This window comes from Myxine glutinosa, chromosome 3 (genome assembly GCF_964187855.1).
Source record: "Myxine glutinosa chromosome 3, kmMyxGlut1.1, whole genome shotgun sequence".
NCBI lineage: Eukaryota > Metazoa > Chordata > Myxini > Myxiniformes > Myxinidae > Myxine > Myxine glutinosa.
The window spans coordinates 111,545,167-111,565,378 of record NC_136263.1 but is presented as its reverse complement, the minus strand read 5'-3'; positions in this window follow the sequence as shown (position 1 = coordinate 111,565,378).

The window sequence follows — 20,212 nt, the reverse complement described above, 5'->3', positions numbered from 1 at the left end:
GCGTCTCGCAGTCTCGAAATGTGCGTGGATACGAACCAAGAGCTCTGTCCGATAAACAACAAGCCCAGAGTCAAGGGCGAGCAGGCAGTACGGTGCCCCCGTTACTTGCGCAGGAGACAAGGGAGTCGGGCGCGACGCTCAATGTCACCATTTCACGAGGTCACCGTGTACTCCCTAAACGGCGCGGGCGCGCGACCTTGAGGTAGCGCCGCGTTACGTAGTTTACGTCGTTTACGTAAAGGACATTTGGTACGTAGTTTACCAAGGTACATGGAAATGTAAACGAATCCCCGATGAGATCGCGTGAAGCACGCAATTACGTTAATGATGCCGTAGAGCAAACGCGTGATTAGTCGTTGACGTCATCAATTGGTTCGGGCACGTGCGGTTCGTTGGCGAAACCGAAAGTCGTCCTCGGCCTGTCGAGCCAGCGTGGCATGCTGAGACGAGACGCACGCACGAGACGCATGAGAGGCCTGAAGTAGCATCTTGTTCGATGGCTTTCGGGCAGGGTTTGTCCGGGGTTGAAGCGGGGAATAGCGGCAGCAGTGCGGTAGTTATCAACGGTATCTAGCATGATACGATACATCACGCCAACACAAATCACATTTCACAAATTCCCCGAGTGCCGTGAACCCCTTAGAACCCTTTAAGATTGTTTATTAAGGTTATGACAGCGGAAGAAGATGAAAGTTTAGGAAGACCATGCTCGGCGAGTCCCCGAGTGGAGCCAAACGAGCCTCACGCGTTGAGGCGAGTCCGGGCAGCGGTGTTCGCCGGCCTCGCTGAGAAGCCATGCGTAGGTGGGATTCCAACCAGCAGCAACGGGGCCACAGAGTAGTGCCAGCAAGGGGAATCGCATGCGCTTCGTGTGAAGAAGGGGTCCATCCAGCGAAGATGCGGCGCGCGCGACTGGCGCGTCGTGCCTAGTGAGGATGCCATCCAGCGATGGTGCAGCGCGTGATTCGTGCGTGAGGAGGTGATTCCACCGAGCAGCCGGAGTGAGCCGGCCGTGTGAGGCACAGCGTGATTCCGACGAGCAGTGCGCGATTCGCGCGGAGGAGGTGGTTCCACCGAGCAGCGAGGGGATTCGCGTGGAGGAGGCGATTGAGGAGGTGGTTCCACCGAGCAGCGAGGGGATTCGCGTGAAGGAGGTGATTCCACCGAGCAGCTGGAGTGAGCCGGCCGTGTGAGGCACGGCGTGATTCCGACGAGCAGTGCGCGATTCGCGCGGAGGAGGTGGGTCCACCGAGAAGCGAGTGGTCAGGGTGAGCCGGCCGTGTGAGGCACGGCGTGATCCTGACGAGCAGTGCGCGATTCGTGCGGAGGAGGTGGGTCCACCGAGAAGCGAGTGGTCAGGGTGAGCCGGCCGTGTGAGGCACAGCGTGATCCCGACGAGCAGTGCGCGATCTGCGTGGAGGAGGCGATTCCACCGAGCAGCGAGTGGTCAGAGTGTGCCGGCCCGCGCGGAGGAGGCGATTCCACCAAGCAGCGAGTGGTCGGAGTGTGCCGGCCCGTGCGGAGGAGGCGATTCCACCGAGTAGCGAGTGGTCGGAGTGTGCCGGCCGTGTGGAGGCATGGCCGACATGGGAGTCCTGATCACTCGCATGGGAATCTCATCTCGGGCCGAGGCACGCAAATCTAGGATGATTCTCTCGGACGGAGCCGTTAGCGTTTCGAGCAACCGAGGCTAGACTCGTACCTTCGGCGCCAAAGGGGGTCCGTCGTTCCGACGGGGTTGCGGCCCAGGACATTTCCCAGTGGCCTCCTTCAGCAGGCGCCTTGCCGGAGTCCGTCACGCCTGCTCCGGCGTCCGGGCCCCAGGAGAGCAGTTCGCGCTTTGACGGCGCGGTTCCGCAAAATGCTTGCGCTTCCGGTCCCGTCGAGGTAGACCGGCAGCGAGAGTCGTCGGAGCTCCGTGGCTGGAGCTGGCTCGATGGGCTCTCAGCTGGTCATTCTTCTCCGAGGTGGGCCGCGCAGGAGCACGGAGAATGTCGGGAAACGCTCGTCTGAGATCAGCGTTCATCCGGCCATCGCCAGACTCGTGTCCCACCATTCCCGAAGATCTTGATTGAGATTAAGTGTTGTGGAAATCAACCAGATTTACAACGTGTTCCATATGTATGGTTTAATCTCAATCAGATCTGTACATCATTCTGTAAAGTACATCAAGCAACATACATGTCAGCATCTAGGCATCATATGAGAAAGATTGAATATATCAGTCAATGCAAGCAAACCTAGAATATAGGCGGGTACGTACCATTCAATTCTACATGGCATTGTATAATGATGTCGCAGGAGTGGCCTCGAGTCGCGGACGTCCGAGGTCTTATAGACACCGCCCAGCGGTTTAAGGGAGCACCAAACCTGGGTTCAACTTTGGTACAATTTCATCACAAACAGCATCAGGAAGCAAACGCTCAGACGGAAACACCATACAGGTAAACATTTTGCAATGTTTTACCGTCATTTTAATCAAAGAATCCTACCTCAATCTTAGTTGTTTTGTTTGTTGTTGTTGTTATTATTATGCTGGTAGCATAGCCTTGACTAGAGATATGCGCTTTCCCCTCCGAGCTCTCATGCTTAGATCTGAATCTTGGCCCAACTATAAATCTATGATATCCGGGTTCCGGCTTGCTACACATGTCATGCTGGTTCGTCAGTTCCTCCCTCCAGATCAACAAAGCTAAGTTTCCCGGACCAGATATGTTGTGTTTTACTCTTTTATTACCTCCACCACCAAAAGTGGGGGAAGGTTATGTTTTCACCCCTGTCTGTTTGTCTGTAGTTTTTGTCTTTGAGCAGAATATTTCAAAACGTTGTGAACTAATTCAGAGGAAATTTAGTGGACAAGTTGGGTGTGTGACATGGACGAATGCATTAGATTCTGGTAAAGATCTGGATCTGGATACGATAATTTTTAAGTGATTCTTCATCATTGAGAGACAGGGCCAAAAACGATATATAGCACAATATCTCATAAAGTTATCGACGGATTTGGAAGAAAGTTGGTGGACATGTTGCATGTGAGATGATGAGAATTGATTTGATTTTGGTGAAGATCTGGATATGATAATTTTTAATTGATTCTTCATCATTGGGAAATGGGGACAAAAACTATATACTCGTATATGGAGAATATATAAGCATGATGTTTCACAAAGTTGCAGACAGATTATGACAAAACTTGGAGGATGAGTTGGATAGCTGGCAAGAACAAGACGATTTGATTTTGGAGGTACGGATCCATATGTGGCCTATCAGTGGGAGACAAAACGTAAACTGTTCAGCCCGGCAGAAGTATGCGCTCTACGGAGTGCAATTCTAGTTTTCATTCCTGTGTTTCTGGTCGTGTTTTCGTCCAATTTTATGTGCCAAACCATATGTTGTTGTGTTGAATTGTCAAGTTTGTGTCTTTGATAAAGTCTGGCCTACTCAAATACAACAACAACAACAACAACAACATGCATTTTAAGGCCATGTTCCCTGCTAGAGCGGGGGTTAGCCTTGTGGTCCCCATGACAATCTTCTCCATTTTGCCCTATTTTCTGCATCTCTCCTTGTTAACCTCCTTGCCCGCATTTCTTCTTCCACCATCTTTAGCCAAGTCTTTCTCGGTCTTCCCCGTCCTCTACTTCCTTCTACATTAACTTCCATCACTCTTCTCAACCAGTCACTTTCATCCTTCCTCAATACATGACCAAACCATCTCAACCTGTTCCTCTTCACAGCATCAATCACAGGCAATATTCCCATCATCTTTCGCAATTCATCATTTGTCTTCCTCTCTCTCAAAGATACTCCGCACATCCATCGAACCATTCGCATTTCCACCCTTTCCAGCCTTCGTTGCTGCTCTATGTTCATTACCCGTGTCTCGCTCCCATAAATCATAACACTTCTCACACATGCAGCATACATCTTTCCCTTCAGCTTCAGCGACACTCTCCTCCTCATCAGCACGCCACTCAGTTCCCGAAACTTCTTCCATGCACATCTCACTCGAGCAACCGTTGCCGAGTCTGATCCACCTTCTCCATTCAGCATGTCTCCGAGGTAGCAAAATGTTTTCACACCTTCCAGCTTCACGCCATCTCCAAGATCCAACTCAACATTTCCTCCATCTGCAGCTCCCTCTGTGCACACCTTACATTTGAATGTAGCTGCCACACTGGTTAATGACCCTCTCAGACCACTACATTTTTGATGAACCCACTCAGCACACATTGTACATTGAATGGAGTTCACTCCGACACCCTTCCTGCACACAGCACACGGCCACTTCCCAGTTCTTTCCACCTCACCACATGCTTTACCACTTGCCATCACCTTTGTCTTTCCGATATTCACCTTCAGACCTTTTGTCTCCATATATTCCTTCCACTTGTTCATCTTTTCCTTCAGTCCATCCACACTTTCCGCAATCAACACCAGATCATCTGCATACAACAACTCCCACGGTAAACCCTCCTTTACGGTCTGAGCCAGCACCTCCATCACAGCTACAAATAGTAGTGGACTTAGTTCCGACCCCTGATGCACTCCCACCTTCACCTCAAACTCACCACTGTTCCCGTCCTTCGTCCTTACAGCTGTGCGTGCTCTTTTGTACATTGCCATCACTACTCTGATCAACCATTCCTCCACTCCTAACTTCCTCAATGCCCATGTCAATACTTTGCGTGGAACCCTATCGAATGCTTTCTCCAGATCAACAAACCCAAAAAACAACTTCTTCCTCTTATCCATGTACTTCTCCTGCAACTGCCTCAGAATGAAAAGCGCATCTGTCGTGCCTCTTCCTGGCATAAATCCAAACTGCATTTCGTCGATCTTCACTTTCTTCCTTATCCTCCTTTCCAACACCCTTTCCAATACCTTCATTCCATGCTCCAATAACGTTATCGCTCGGTACGAGCCACACTCCAGAGGGTCACCTTTCCCCTTGTATAGAGGGACGAGGGTACTCAGTTCCCAATCCACTGGAATGCGGCCTTCTTTCACCACCAGATTACAGATCTCTGTCATTCTCTTCACACCCCCAACTTCCTGCTGCCTTCAACATATCTCCCACAACTCCCGTCGGCCCTCCCGCTTTTCCACTCTTCATTGCTTTTATCGCTTCCTCAACTTCCTTCTCAGTTATCTTCTCTGCCGGTCCTAAAACTGGGTTACTCTCTATGTTGCCATCCCATTCATTCTCTGTATTCAACAGCATTTCCATATATCTTTTCCATCTTCCTTTAATTCCATCTGGGTCGACAACGATTTGTCCCACTTCATCCTTCAAGCAACTCACCCCCATCACATCACACCTCTCTTTCGCTATGTGCTTTGCAATCCTGAATACTGCTTTCTGACCCTCTTCCGAATCCAAGCGTTCTCCGAACATTTTCCTACATGCCTCCTGCGCCTTTGCTACCTCTTTCTTTGCAGCCTTCCTGGCTGCCTTATAACTTTCATGCTCTGCTGTTTCTGCTCCCGTACCCTTCGCCTTCTGCCACTCTTTGAACTTCTTCCTCTTCTCGTCAATCCTCTTTCCAACCTCAACATCCCACCACCATGTTTCCGAGTGCCTCGGTGGTCCTTTTGTCCACCCACATACCTCACCAACGGCTCCCAACAGACTAGCTTTCATTGACATCCAACCACTTTCAAGCTCAACCACATCATCCTCTACCCTACTCAGCCTCTCTTTTAATGCCTCCCTTACTGTCACCTCTTTCAACCTCCACACCTTCATTCTCGGTTGGTACTTCACCCGCCGAGCTCTCCTCGCACCTTTCACCCTTATGTCACAGACAACAAAGTGGTGCTGTGAAACAGCCTCCTCCCCCGGGATCACCTTTGTGTCCCGGAGGTGCCCCCTATCTCGCCGACGCACCATCAGGTAGTCAACGGTTGTCGTCGACCCACCTGACGTGTATGTAACAAGCTTATTGTCCTCTTTCTGGAACTGAGTATTACAAATCAACAAATCAGCTCCATCAGCAAACTCCAAAATCCTTTTGGCCGACTCAAATAGAGCTGGACTAATCGGTTTGTTGCTTCTGCCTCGGTTTTTGATCACATGTGCTTTGTTTTTGCTCCTTGTATCCCAGGTATTGTTACTTCTGATCCCTCAGCTTAATCATTTCCCCACCTCGGTTCAAAAATAAATAAATACAAACAACAAAAAACTCTTCTTCACTGCAAAAACAAAACAGCAACATCAGAAAAAAATGAACTCAATCTGCCATACACACTTACTCCTTCATTCCCCATCCCTTCTCCTTTTCAATATCCCAAAACTGAATCTTCACAAAATAAAATGTTTCTTCCTATAAAATCTCCGAATCACATTTTTTAAAAAGGCTTCAAAAAAATTATATTTTAAAATGCCTTGCTCTCCTTACTGTGCTGTCAGGAACAACCCAATCAGTCTTCTTCTTGTTGTTGTTCATAGCTCTTCCTTTTCTTTTTCACAAGGCTTATTTCCCAAAACCTCTTCACTCCAAAAAGCATACTTAATCCAGCCACATCTTGTACCTACAGCCCCATTTTCCTCCATATTTTTAACCAAAAATATTTTTTACCACTCCATCCATGAAGTCTGTTGCCATATATCCAATTTGGGAATCCTGAGATATCCATTTTGCAGAGGTTATGTGCACTGTGCACACGACAATAAATTCCCCTTCATATCCGTTTATCGACTCAAACCCCTCCATGTCAGTACACTCCCCTCCCCCGTCCCCACCCCATCTGCTTCCACCTCATCCTGCACCCTCTCAGCTTCCCCCTCATCCTGCCCTATTTCGGGCATCCTCCACACTCCTCACAATCGCGGTTTCTCCCCTGCCCCTCCATATCTCGATCCTCCCAGTCACCTCCCCCTCACAGCTTTTCACCAACCCAGCTTTGTCCCGGCCCTCACCCTCAAGCTTCAACCCAACCCTGCCATTTCCTCATCTTCGCCCCAGCCTCACACTCTCCAGCTTTCGCCTAGCCCAGCTTCGTCCCAGCCCCATACCCTCCCAAGCTTTGTGCCAGCCAAGCTTCATCCCAGCCCCATACCCTCCCCAGCTTTGTGCCAGCCAAGCTTCGTCCCAGCCCCATACCCTCCCCAGCTTTGTGCCAGCCAAGCTTCATCCCAGCCCCATACCCTCACCAGCTTTGTGCCAGCCAAGCTTCGTCCCAGTTCCGCACCCCTCCCAGATTCCCCACACACCGCACCCACTCCTTGCTCCTTTCCACATTCCTGTACTGTACAAGTAGCTCCTTCTCACCTGCCCCTAACTGTGTGGACCTAAAACATCTGAAGCCTCCCCTCTAACCTGACAGGTCTCTCAAACCATGTCAATAATGACAAACCAGACATAATCTTTTTAACATAATCTTTCCTCCAACAGGACATCCCTGACTCCTTATTGTCTCTCCAGGCTAATGTCTCCTAAGGTTTGATCAACCTGAACCCAATTGTGGTGGCGGAGTCACATTGTAAATCAAGAACTCAATTTCTCACTCTCCATGCAATGCTCTTATACATTCCAAACCCCAGGAGTACTTCTGATTGTGACTTCTAATTTGCTCCCGTCTCTTGTTTATTTGTGTGATGTACCAAACTCAAAACAGTGACGACTCCATTTGAATATCCCTCTCAGATGACATGTACAAACTTTTAATCACTCATCCCAACTCACTCTTCCTCATATGTGGTGATTTCAATTGTCACCATGCAAATTCGCTGGGTGTTTGCACTACTATCACGAGACAGTACAGCACTTCAGCAAAGGACTACTTTGGCTCTATGGGACTGGCTCAATCTGTAAATGTTTCCACACATATTTTTGTCTATTGATAATATCCGAACATCACTGCATTACATAAAAAATCCTTCCTTCTGTATTTGGTTATGACCAATTTCCCAGCAAATGTTTCATGCTATTCCTCTGCTCCAATTGGTTCATCTGATCATAATATGCTTGTAAAGGTCAACATCTCTCTACGCATTCAAAACAGCATCAGTGCCAGTGAGTCTGGCAATTCACTCAGACAAACAAGCAGTCATCACATTTCAGGACTGGTCTCCGTTATCGACCACCACTGATCGATAGCCTGGGAATTCCACAATAAAATCTTGCTCTCCCTTATGCACAAATGTATCCCTTGTCTTCAGTTATCATACCCTTTGAGTATACAACAACAACAACAAATTTGACTTAACTGTTCCAATACTTATGTTGTCAGAACTTAACTGTTCCAACTGCAAGTTGTCAGAAACAGAAAAGTACAGGTAAACCAAGCACAAGTGCAGCAGACGTTGAATGAGTGCGTAAATCATTTCAACAAAGCCCCAGGAAAGTAATCCGACGCACATCCAGATAACTGGCATGACCAACCAGCACTGTACTCAGGATTTTGCATAAAAGCCTGAAGCTTTATGCCTTGTGCAGATTCTACAGGAACTCAAACCAAAAGACGGACCCAAACGCAAGCCATTTGCTTTGGAATTGCACAGTTTTTTTTATTTTTTATACAAGATCGAAGCTCGTGAAAGAGCTAACATTAATCACACAGAAAGTCAAACCGACACATAAAACATATAATAAGGGGAGCGGTAGACAAGATGGGGAGAGAGGGGGAAGGACACAAACACAACATTTGAGAGCAGGGACATGAAGAGATCTGAGGGAGGGAGAGGGCTTGGGGGAAGGTGGGAGAGGCAGAAAACATACGGACACTGCAAGGACTTCCAGGAAAGAATTTGGAATTTCAAAAAAGTGAGTGAAAAAAAAGTGAGTGAAAGGCCCTCGGAGTTAGCTTCATCGCAGGAGATTCCAATGATTCCGAAAGCTTTGGTTTCAACAGCGTGAAGCCGAGCTAGGTGTGAGGCAGGAGCACCGGCCCAGAGGGGAGAACAGTATTCCATTGAGCTGCGGATGAAAGTCTTGTATGTGGTGAGGAGCTCAGGTGTGCCAAGAAAGGACTTCTCACGACGGAGGATGCCCAGTCGGCGACTGGCTTTGGAGGCCAGCTTGGAAATGTGGGTTTCCCAGGAAAGATCATGGCAGATAGTGAGACCGAAAAGCTTGGGCGACAGAACTTATTGGAGAGGATTGTTGAGAAAGTAGATGGGAGGGTTGTCCAGTCGGTCTTTTCAGAGAGACATCGTAAGAGTGTGAGATTTGTCAGGATTGAAAGACATGTTCCACTTGTTTGACCAGTCTGTGATTTTGTCCAGGTCTGCAGAGAGTGAGGAGGCTGCAGACTGCCGATTTGAGGGACGAGGAATGGAGCGGTAGTGAGTGGAGTCATCAGCAAAGAGATTGTGAGGATTTTCCAGAGAGTCGGAGAGATCATTGATGAAGACCAGAAAAAGCACAGGGCCCAGAACACTGCCTTGGGGAACTCCAGCCTGAACAGGAAGGGGAGATGAGAGAAATCCATTCAGGGCCACATGTTGACTACGACCAGAGAGGAAGTCCGCAAGCCATGCGTGGAGATTTCCATGGATATCATGGGAGGAAAGTTTGGCGAGCAGAGCTGGGTGCCAGACCGTATCGAAGGCACATGATATGTCAAGGGAGACAGCTCTGATTTCCTGTTTGGCGTTGAGGACCTCCATCCATTGTTGAGACAGTAGAATCAGCATGTCCAGAGTAGTATGACCTGGTCTGAATCCAAATTGATGATCGGAGATCAAGCCATTGGAGAAGAGGAAGGATTTGATATCCGAAGCAATGATGGATTCCATGATTTTGCTGATAATTGGGAGCAGGCTGATTTGTCTGTCGTTGCAAGGATGTTTTTGTAGTTTCAAGGATGGTGTTTTTGCACATTTTTTGTGTAAAGCGGTAATGTTTGCTGATTTCTAAGATGCTTGCAGATGACCTTGAGCAAAAGAGATGGTGAAAAGAACAGAGAGAGGGTGGGATAGAGCGGCAGAGCAGGATTTTAGGACCCGTGGGCTGATGCCGTCTGGTCCAGTTGCAGAATCAGAGTCGAAGTTTGACAAAAACTTCTCCACCTTGTCAGGAGAGAAGGACACAGAGTCCAGGAGCAGTTGGGTTCGACTGGGTAAGGTGGAAACAGAGAGAGATGGGTTTGGGACACAAGATTTTGAGGCAAACACAGAGTTGAGGCATTCGGTTTTGTCACGTGTGCTGTCAACTGTGTCGCCATTTGAGGTAATGGAGGGGATGGATGGGGAACAAACACCAGAAACGGATTTGACCAGACGCCACCAGGATTTGGAGAAAGGAGACAGGTTTGAGAGTTCATTCTTGAGTGTGGAGAGATAGTGCTTCCTGGCAGTCTTGAGGGTAGACACACACTTGTTCCGAGCTTGGTGGAAGGAATTGAGATTGCCTTCAGTTGGATTAGCCTTCCAAGAGGCAAAGGCAATTTGTTTCAGGGCAACTGCCTCACCACAAGATTCAGTGTACCGTGGATGGGAGGAAGGGTAAGACAACTGAAGGCGAGATGGGATAAATCTGTGCATGAGAGAGATCAGTTTGCTTTGGAAGAATTCCCAGGAAGAATTGATGTCAGAGGCAGTGGAGATGGGAGACCAATCCAGACGATTGATGGCTGCTTGATGACGGTGCCAGTAGGCCTGAGTGAAATGCCAGACTCGTCGGCGCTGAGGAGGCTCTCTGAGAATGGCCAGAGAGATGTCCACTTTAACAAGCACATGATCAGAAGAACCGATGGGAGCAGAAGAAGAGCAGCAGACATTTGCAGGGAAGTTTGTCAAAACCAGGTCTAGAAGAGAAGATACTCCATTGACTGAGATCCGGGTCGGGAAATTGACAGATTGTGTCAGTCCCAATGAGTCGCAGAAGTCCTTTGCTGAGATGTCATGACTGGTAAGAGAGGAACCCACACCCAGCCAGCTGGCATGATGACAGTTGAAGTGGCCACATATGAGGAAGAGAGAGTTGGGATGAGTGGATAGAAGTTGGTCCATGTTATCAGACAGCGAAATGTAAATGGAGTCATCACTGTTTGGAGGACGGTGCAGAACACATATGAACAAAAGGTGGGAGTGGAGAGGAAGCCGTAACCAGAGGTACTCCTGGGGGTGAGGTGGAGAGAGGGCAGTGAAAGGAGAGTGAAGAAGAGAGTTTTTGGTAAAGATAGCAACCCCACCACAAGGACGAGGCTCAGGTCTATCATACCAGAGGAGGGAGTACCCAGGAAGAGATATTAAGGAATCAGTGACATCTTGAAGGAGGAAAGTTTCTGTTAAGCAGATCAAGTCTGGATTGTCAGAAGCAACCTGAATGGAGAGATCAATCAGGTTTGAGCAAAGGCCCCGGATTTTGAGGTCCATACCGTTAATGAAGAGAGAGGGGGAGCATCGGGTGCAGGACAGGGGAGGGGAGGGGTAGGGTCAGATGAAGGATGAGATGGGGAGGTAGGGAGAGCGGTTGCTAGTGTGTCAGAGATTACAGAAGAGTTACAAGATGATGATGAAGATTACTTGCAAATGGTGATGTTCACAGACAAAGCTTACTTTCTCATGTATTACAAAAGATCAACCGGCAAAATGTGAGGATCTGGGGGCTCTGAAACCCCCCGCATGGTCATTGAACACATACACGACAGTCGTGACATTCCAAAGGTCAGTGTGGTGTGGCCTTCTCCATGACCGTTTGGTGGGTACGTTTTTCTTTGCGGAGGATACAGTGACCTCAACAATTTACATGAACATGTTGGAAGGATTCGCCTTCCCACAGATTAAAACCTGCAACCCAATATCATTTTTCAACAGGGCGTTGCTCCCATCATTGGGCCTTAGTCGTTTGAGCCATCCTGAATGAAAATTTTCCAGGGCGCTGGATTGGCCGAGACAGACCAGAATGCCTGGCCCCCACGATCACCAGACATAAACCCCTTGATTTTTTTTCTGTGAGGGTTTGTCAAAGATGTCGTCTATAACACCAAGGTGGCAAACCTGCAGGATCTTTGTCCTCGGATCACAGGTGCCTACACACTAGTGGACGCAAACATGCTGAGCCAAACATTGCAACTACTCATGTACCGCCTTGATGTTCTGCGCATGACAAACGGAGCTTACATTGACGTGTATTGATAGTACGCCCAAAACTTTATGAATTTCTGTATTATATGAAGCAAAGGGTATCATTGTATGATTTGTGGTCATAAATATATTAACAACCAAATTTGTCCGGGTCTCTTTGGAACACCTTGTATGTAATTCAAAGCTATTCTGCTGAACCAATGAATTTAACACTTCAGAGACATGGATCGATGCACTTCAATATTGTGCAGAAGTATCTCTGTGAAACAAAATTCGAATTCACAACCAGAAAATTCCGTTTTTGTACGTTTGTAGTTGAGCCAATTTCAAAAATGCAAAATTTGATTGGGTCTCATTGTGCTTTTCTGCAGTTCTAGGTGTTACTGCTTGTATGCCTTCATAGTTGCTAATGAAACTAGTATAATAGAGTTGAGATGTAATGATTAAAGAGAATGTAAGAAAACTTTTTTATTTTCATGGGGCATTGGAGGAGTGCAACTGGAAGTGTTTGATATCTGTGTCGTTGGTTGTTATCTCCATTTGTGGGTTTCAGGAGGTGCAACAGAGTCCTTCAAGGACCCAAAGTATCCACCTCCACTTTGGAAAGGGATCATGGTTCATGGAACAAGCTGTTCAACTTTTTCACCCAGAGTTTTGTTCCAAGAGCTCTTTTCAGGATCGTCACCGAACCCCGGAATGCCTCCAGTTGTAGTTCATTTGTGGTAATATTCCCGGGGATGGTTTTTAAAATCTCAGTGAGGTTCTTCTTTATCATTCCTGTTGCTCCAATTATCACTGGTACAATTTCGATGCTCTTCAGCTTCCAAGATATCTTGACCTCATTTTTGAGGTCCTGGTATTTGGTTATTTTTTTTCGATTTCTGCATTTTTTAGGCCAAAATCACTTGGTACTAATATCTCAATCAGCAATGCTGTCTTTTCCTTTTTGTTCCTGAGTATAATGTCCGGACGCAATGCTTTGTTTTCAATGTTCACGCTGGATGGAATCATCAGGTCGTATGTGAGCATGACGTCCTTATTTTCAGTGATTGCTCTTGGTTCATGTTTCCATACGGTTTCTGGTACTGGGATGTTAAAATCTTTGCAGATATGCCAATAAATCACTTTGCATACTTTGTTGTGCCGTTGTGTGTAAAGTTGATCTGATAATAGTTTTTTGCATCCCGAGAGCAGGTGACTCGTACTTTCTGTTTCTGTCTTGCAGAATCTACACTTGTTCATCTGGCTCAGTCCCGCCATCTTTTTAAATCCATTGGTCTTGTGTCCTTGATCTTGGGAATTTATTATCATTCATTCTCCGTCCCAGTTGAGCTGACCTCTTCTTAGCCATCCCAATCAGCCTTCTTCGTTTATCCCCGCTCTGTCCAATTATTTTTTGTATTTTCCTGCTCTTTTTTCGTTCTCCTAGTTGTTGGTGTATATTTCTTGATATTTATTTTTGTATATTTCTTTTGTATTTTCTGCAATTGTTTGTGTGTATGTGTGTGTGTGTAAATATGTATACTCAATGAACTACTGTACCTCTGAGCTATTCTGTTATGACCATCTTATTCGTGTTTATGCAGTATGTTCTTGATTCTCACACATGTTCTTCATATAATTACCAGTTGGTGCATTACATTCGAAATGTCAGGTTCCTCAATAATAATCATGAATTGATGTATTTTGATGAAAATGGGGACCCTCCTGCAATATATGAGCTATTGAACTGGCATATTGTTCAGGGAGAAACCGAATTTAAAATAGTGGGTTCTTATGAATCTATTTTACCCCACTGGCCAAGACTTATTGTTGAAAGAGAACATATTGTGTGGACAGGAGGAAGCACAAAGGTATGAGTTTTACTAAAACAAAATGCATAACAATGCAGGGAAGTACAATTTCTTGGCATCTGTTATTATCTATGTCAAACATGTCCATTGTCGAATACATTACGTAGTGAATTACTCATTTTCCTCCGCATCCCTTGTCTATTATATTTGTTTTTGTTCCATAATGGTACTACTTGACTCGATTAAATCCTTTTAAAATGCATTCAGTTGTCACATTCACTTCATTAAATTACCCTTAGAAATTAATTACCCACATCATGTTGAGGAATCATTAAATACTCTTTATTGATGGATTATTATATTATCGATAAATGTAATTTTTTATTTATCTAGATTAAAATATTTTGGTGGCGAGGATGAATGGGGAAGGAATTAATTTTAAATTAACTCAAAAAAGAAAGAGAGCTTCTGATGTGGAGAATGGAATTCAAGGGCTTACTCTTCAGTGATCTCTTGAATTTGTTGAATCGATATTCACCTCATAATCCTAACATATTCATTTGAAAACATTGTGATTGGCTATCAGTTTTTTACCATCCAAAATACTTATTTGTCACAAAATAAATAAACAATAATCAACCATTCACAACTTTGTCTTTTGAAACCATTTGAAAAGAAAAATGGAGAAAATATTTATGATTTGAAATGTTGACAATGAAGCTGTTATGCCCATAGACTCATAGCAATATATTACTTCACCATTCAAAATTGAATCATAGAAAAAGTCATAGTCATAATAGAAAGCCCACTGGCACCTAAAAGTTAGAAAAAAATGGGCACTTTGACCACCATTTTTCAAAATTTGGCTGGCACCATCGTGATCAGCTCAACATTTTACTCCAGGAACTGTTTTCAGAGAAAAGGGACCACCATACCCACCTGGAGCTTTGAGCCTTTTATATATATATATATATATATATATATGTATGCATAAGGCTGGTGTTGGCTTAACAGTTAGGGTGGTGGCTTGGGATTCGAGGGTCCTGAGATGAAATCCCTGTCGGTCGTTGAATTAACATCAGGTGGGGTTGACCCTGTCGGTCATATATCGGTATCACGGGTGGAGAGCCAAAAGCAAACAAACAATGCAGAAATGGTGAATGCTAAACCATGGAACCAATACATTTCACATTCCTGTACCATCCTCAGTCGCACGTCAGACATGGACAGCAGGTTCGTGAAGGACTTGCACGAAAATCGTACCCATTTGAATGGTTCTATAGCGAGTCAATGGGGAATGTGCATATGGCGAATTAAATCTGCGAATGCTACGGTTAGAAAGTAGAAACCTTCACGTAATTTCCTCATTCATATTTAAACTCAATATCTCTATTTTCATTCCAAACAGCATAGCTCCAATCACAAATTAAATAGCATTAATATAAAAAATAAACTTTTACGAACACTTGTGACATAATAGTAAGGGCATTTTATGAGATATTTCACAAATCTGTTAACTAAATTGTTACCAAAAAATTTCTTCACCAATATGTTTGTAAAGGTGTGTAATAACATGTGTTAAAATGTTGAAGTTCAACTCCCGTGGGAAACCCAGAAAAAAAGCTGTTGAATTCGGGTACCGAAAAATTATTTTCGAGAATTTTTATTTTTTTTAATCGGCCCTTAAGTAACTTATGGGGGGTCAAATAAGGGTTTTTCATGATTCTGAGTTGATTGTTAACATTTATATTTTCACTTTTACATTTACACACAAAGTAGCTTTTATTTCACATACATATATAATACTCAAGAGTTATTTCTCATTCACAATGTCAGAAGTTTCAACAGTCATTGTCTATGTCTTCTTCAGACTCAACAACATCATGACTGCAGTTTCTGCATGTAATGCCATTACAGACTCCACAGGCCGAGATGCACGTGACCCCATTCTTCTTGCAGCTGCATCGCCGGTTGCTGCAATCTCCATGACAATTACAGCTCGTGAACTGCAATAGCTCCTCAGGAGCCGTGGGGTCCAGTGTTGGAACTGACTCATACCCATGCACACCCATGACCAGCGATTGCAGAAACCGTATCACACCCCGTGGAGGCGTGACAGAAGAGCAGGTAGCTCTTCTGTGTTTCGGAGAGAGATTCTTTGATCTTTCGGACGTCATAAGAGCCGTTTGATGTGGTTAAGAAGAGTGGATGGTGGCTGTCTGAGCTATGGTGCACCAGCATTACCAGCACGTCTGCATCTTCTGCCCGCACCTGAAAATATGACAACATGTACAAAGCATAATGAACCGTTCAAGAACAGATTTAACTTTTCAACAGTGTGAATTCTCTTATTTTTAAATTACCCCATCTCCCCCCGGGCTCCATCCAATAGTTATACTAACTGAAGACACAAATGGTACTGACCTCAACAGAGCCATCTGAAGCAGCAGCCAATGCCTCTCTCACAATTGAAGTGTCAGCATCATTGTCACACTGCTGCACAGTGATGTGATGTTTTCGGAAGGTTGAAGAGAGAAGGTGAAGGATGAGCTCACTCTTGTTATGAGTGTTGTCCAGAAACTTTGCTCTTGGGGTCCAGTTGGACATATCCGGTCGAATCTGGAGATTACAGCAGGAATTCTTGGTACGCCGGATGTGGTCGTGATCTTTTGGTGATCTGCTGTAGCCATCAAAGACCACAATGATCTTCTGGGAGCAGCGGCTCAGATACTGCACGTAGCTCAGGTAACTGTTGGCGATCTCCTGCCAGGTCTGACGTTGTTCCCACTTCACCATGTAGACAAGCCATCCGCCATCAATTACGAGGGTGCAGCAGGGTTGGTTAGTCAAGTCAAGTGGATCAGTTAACGCCTTCAGACATGTATTTGAAAAGTCTGCCTTGTTTGCCTTGTTCATCTTCTGATCTTTGTTGCTGAACAGGGACAATGGGAAGGGAGTCAGCTCATACTGTAAGCTTGTCTCAACTGTCATATCCCGCTGGGCGAAAATGATCAGTCGGTTGAACAACTTTAGTGAGTCAAGGTGAATCTTTTTCTCGTTGACCAAGGGAAATTTTCTTAGTGATGACAGGGCTTTTATCTTTGACTTGACTTTGATGACTCTTTCTCTGCGTTTGATGCTTGAGCTGACTTCTTGGTGGTTGCAACAAAGTTGTTGTACAGATCATTTTTACACTTCTGGTGGTACCTCAGTTTTCCTTCCTTTTGAGCCTCCTTCATACGTTCCACAACAGTAACATTTTCGACAGTTTCTGCTTGTTTCAATAAAGTTGAGTATCCCTTTGGAGTTGCCTGTATGAGCCTTTCAGCTGGTGTATCCGAGCGTGCACAGATGAAGCAATTGAGCACAGGTGGAGTAACGTCTTCATCCATATTGCTAGACTCCATGTCCTGCAAAGTAGAAAATGAGATATATTTAGAAATTATTTTTCCACAAAGGAGTGTCTGTGGTGAAATATAAATGTTAACAATCAACTCAGAATCATGAAAAACCCTTATTTGACCCCTCATAAGTTACTTAAGGGCCGATTTAAAAAAATAAAAATTCTCGAAAATAATTTTTCGGTACCCGAATTCAACAGCTTTTTTTCTGGGTTTCCCACGGGAGTTGACCTTCAACATTTTAACACATGTTATTACACACCTTTACAAACATATTGGTGAAGAAATTTTTTGGTAACAATTTAGTTAACAGATTTTCATATGTTTCCCTTACTATAAACAAATATTTAAATCCATGCTGATGTTACATCCATCCGGGTATGGAGCAGTTCCGTACATTTGGAAATTCAAAATCATAACTGTATTCACTCAATTACAAGCAGCATCATTCCAATCATAAATTGATACTACAACAAAATACTGCGTGAAATGACGATTGTATTGAGATATTATGATCTTGACAAAAAAAAAAAAAAAAAAAAAAAAATCGTCATGTGTTCACTTCCGGATTCGGGCAGCTCTGTATCAAGTCAATTTCAAAATCATAATTTTATGGGGGAATTTATGAAACCTCCTCCTACCTACCTTACAACATCTGTTGGGACCCCAAAACGTTCCACAGAAGTTTTGGCGGGGCTAGCCCCAAAAACTGAGGGAGTAGTTTGGAGATTGATGGATAGACAGGCAGACAGACAGACACTCTTGTTTTATTGTGTGTGTGTGTGTGTGTGTGTGTGTGTGTGTGTGTGTGTGTGTGTGTGTGTGTGTGTATTCTAGTGAGGAACCCCCCACCCACTTTAGGACACCTGCTGGGACCCACAGACAGTTTGGCCAGGCAGGGCTGGTGGTCTCCATATTTTTCATTATAAAGGTTTGCTGAAGATTTTTGACAAATTTCAATTGGCCTATTCACTAATGTGTGCGCATTACGTCATCGGTACCCACTTCCTAGTTACTGTTACTAGCGCAGGCAAGCTTTCACACTCCCGCCATCTTGTTTCGCAATCATCGCACGTTATAGTACACGCATTCCTATTCGCAAGTAAATCTGTCGATCATTTTCGTCGGGATGTTCATCCGTTGGTCCTTTTCCATCAACAAAATGTTTCGAACATACATATGTCGCCCTTGAAATATTGTCGCCACCAAAGTTTTTCCTACCACAGGCCTTAATCCACCTGTTGCACTTTTCTAAGTTTGTTTTTGGCTTTGGGAAGGGAATGAAAAATACCCCAACCATATCCGCTCTCGCAGCGTACCGACTATCGCTGTTGCACGTACCGTATGCGCAGTGTTTTCCTCCCATTTTTATCACTTTATTTTCTTAATCACCAAAATAAGAGAAACTATTGTCAGTTCAGAGTTATGAGAGAAGTTTCTGAACTCTAAAAACTAACTGGTGCGACATAAAAGGCCATGAACAAAAGGACAGTGCTCTGGGTTCTGCACGGGTAAACACTTTCTTCATACTAATTGTGTGCAGTACGCTCGCACAGCCTCCTTTGTTTGTCTGAGGTTGCGGCCATGCCCAAATTTAAAGGTCTTGTGCATACATTAGTGAAGTGGTCTATTGGTTAAACAAAAAAAAAAAAAGATATGGCCTGGACAGACACAATGAAGCTCAATGGGAAATAAATAAAGAAACACAGAAGCACTTATAATAAAACAGCTCTCTGAGAACAAGTCTTGCGCTCTGTGAGTCATGCTCACAGGTCAGTGAGTGGTGCATTTCATATGCTATCATGTTTCGGTTACCTAATCCGAAATATCATTATAGGTTACCATTATCATTATCGGCTACCTAATTGTGAATTTGATATGATGCAAAAATATCTATCTCTATTTCCAAGTGGAGTGGAGGTTGAGAGAGGAGGAAGGGTGAGCTGAGAGTGGAGGGGTGAGTGGAAAATGGAAGGGTGAGATAAGAGGGGAAGGGCAGGGAGGGGAAAGAGAGGAGGGCCAGTGAGGTGAGAGTGGAGGAGAGAGAGGAGGAGGGATTGCAGAGAAGAGGGGGATGTAGAGTGGTGGGGGAGGTGGGAAGGGTAGTGGAGGCGGAGGGGGCAGAATGGAGTGGGGAAGGGAGGAGAATGTATTCAATTGTGTCTTTTTATAACAACAATTTTCTTTTTCAAACTTTAAGGTTGTCAAAAAAAAGAATGTTACAGAAGAAGCCCTGAACACTTTTGACCGTTTTCCCTTCCAATAAATAAACAGTTTACAGGGAAGGGATCTCCATATAACTGGCTTTCCTCTTTGCAATCACATTCACCGGAACCCATCTCCAAGGCGAAAATAACTTGCAGTCACGTGTTTAATGCTGTATTGCTTGACTAATAATGGCTGTTTATATTTACTATGACTTTGTCATTTCACATTTTGACTCATTTTTTTCTCCATATTCTCATAATCGAGGTTTGTTGAAAATTTTATGACAAAAGCTCAAGTGGTAAAATAGTTTTGGCCTAGAAAGACAGACACACGCACAGAAGAGATTACAAAACCCCCCTCTCCCGCTTCTCGTTGGACGGGCTAACTAGATGTCTGCGATCGCAAAGGGATCGCCAAGGATAATCCTCCCCTGGTCCCATGATGGTCATATTTTTTTCAGAGCACCATATGACATTGACCTTCAACATTTAGGGATAGACTGTAAATTAAGAAAATGTGACCCCATTGCAATCTATTCAGAAAAACTCATCGTGAAAATAATAGGAACATTATTCAAGTTATGATCAAAAAGGTTTTTTGTTAGTTAGGTCACAATATGAAATAAATAGCACTGCAAAGCGGGCATAACCCCTCAGCCCATGCATGGTGAAAGGCACCTTCCTCTACTCAAACCCAACACACACTGCAAACATGGATTCAATTGGACAAGCCGTTATGCTCGAAATTGATGGAAACCTATTTCAAGATGGCTACCG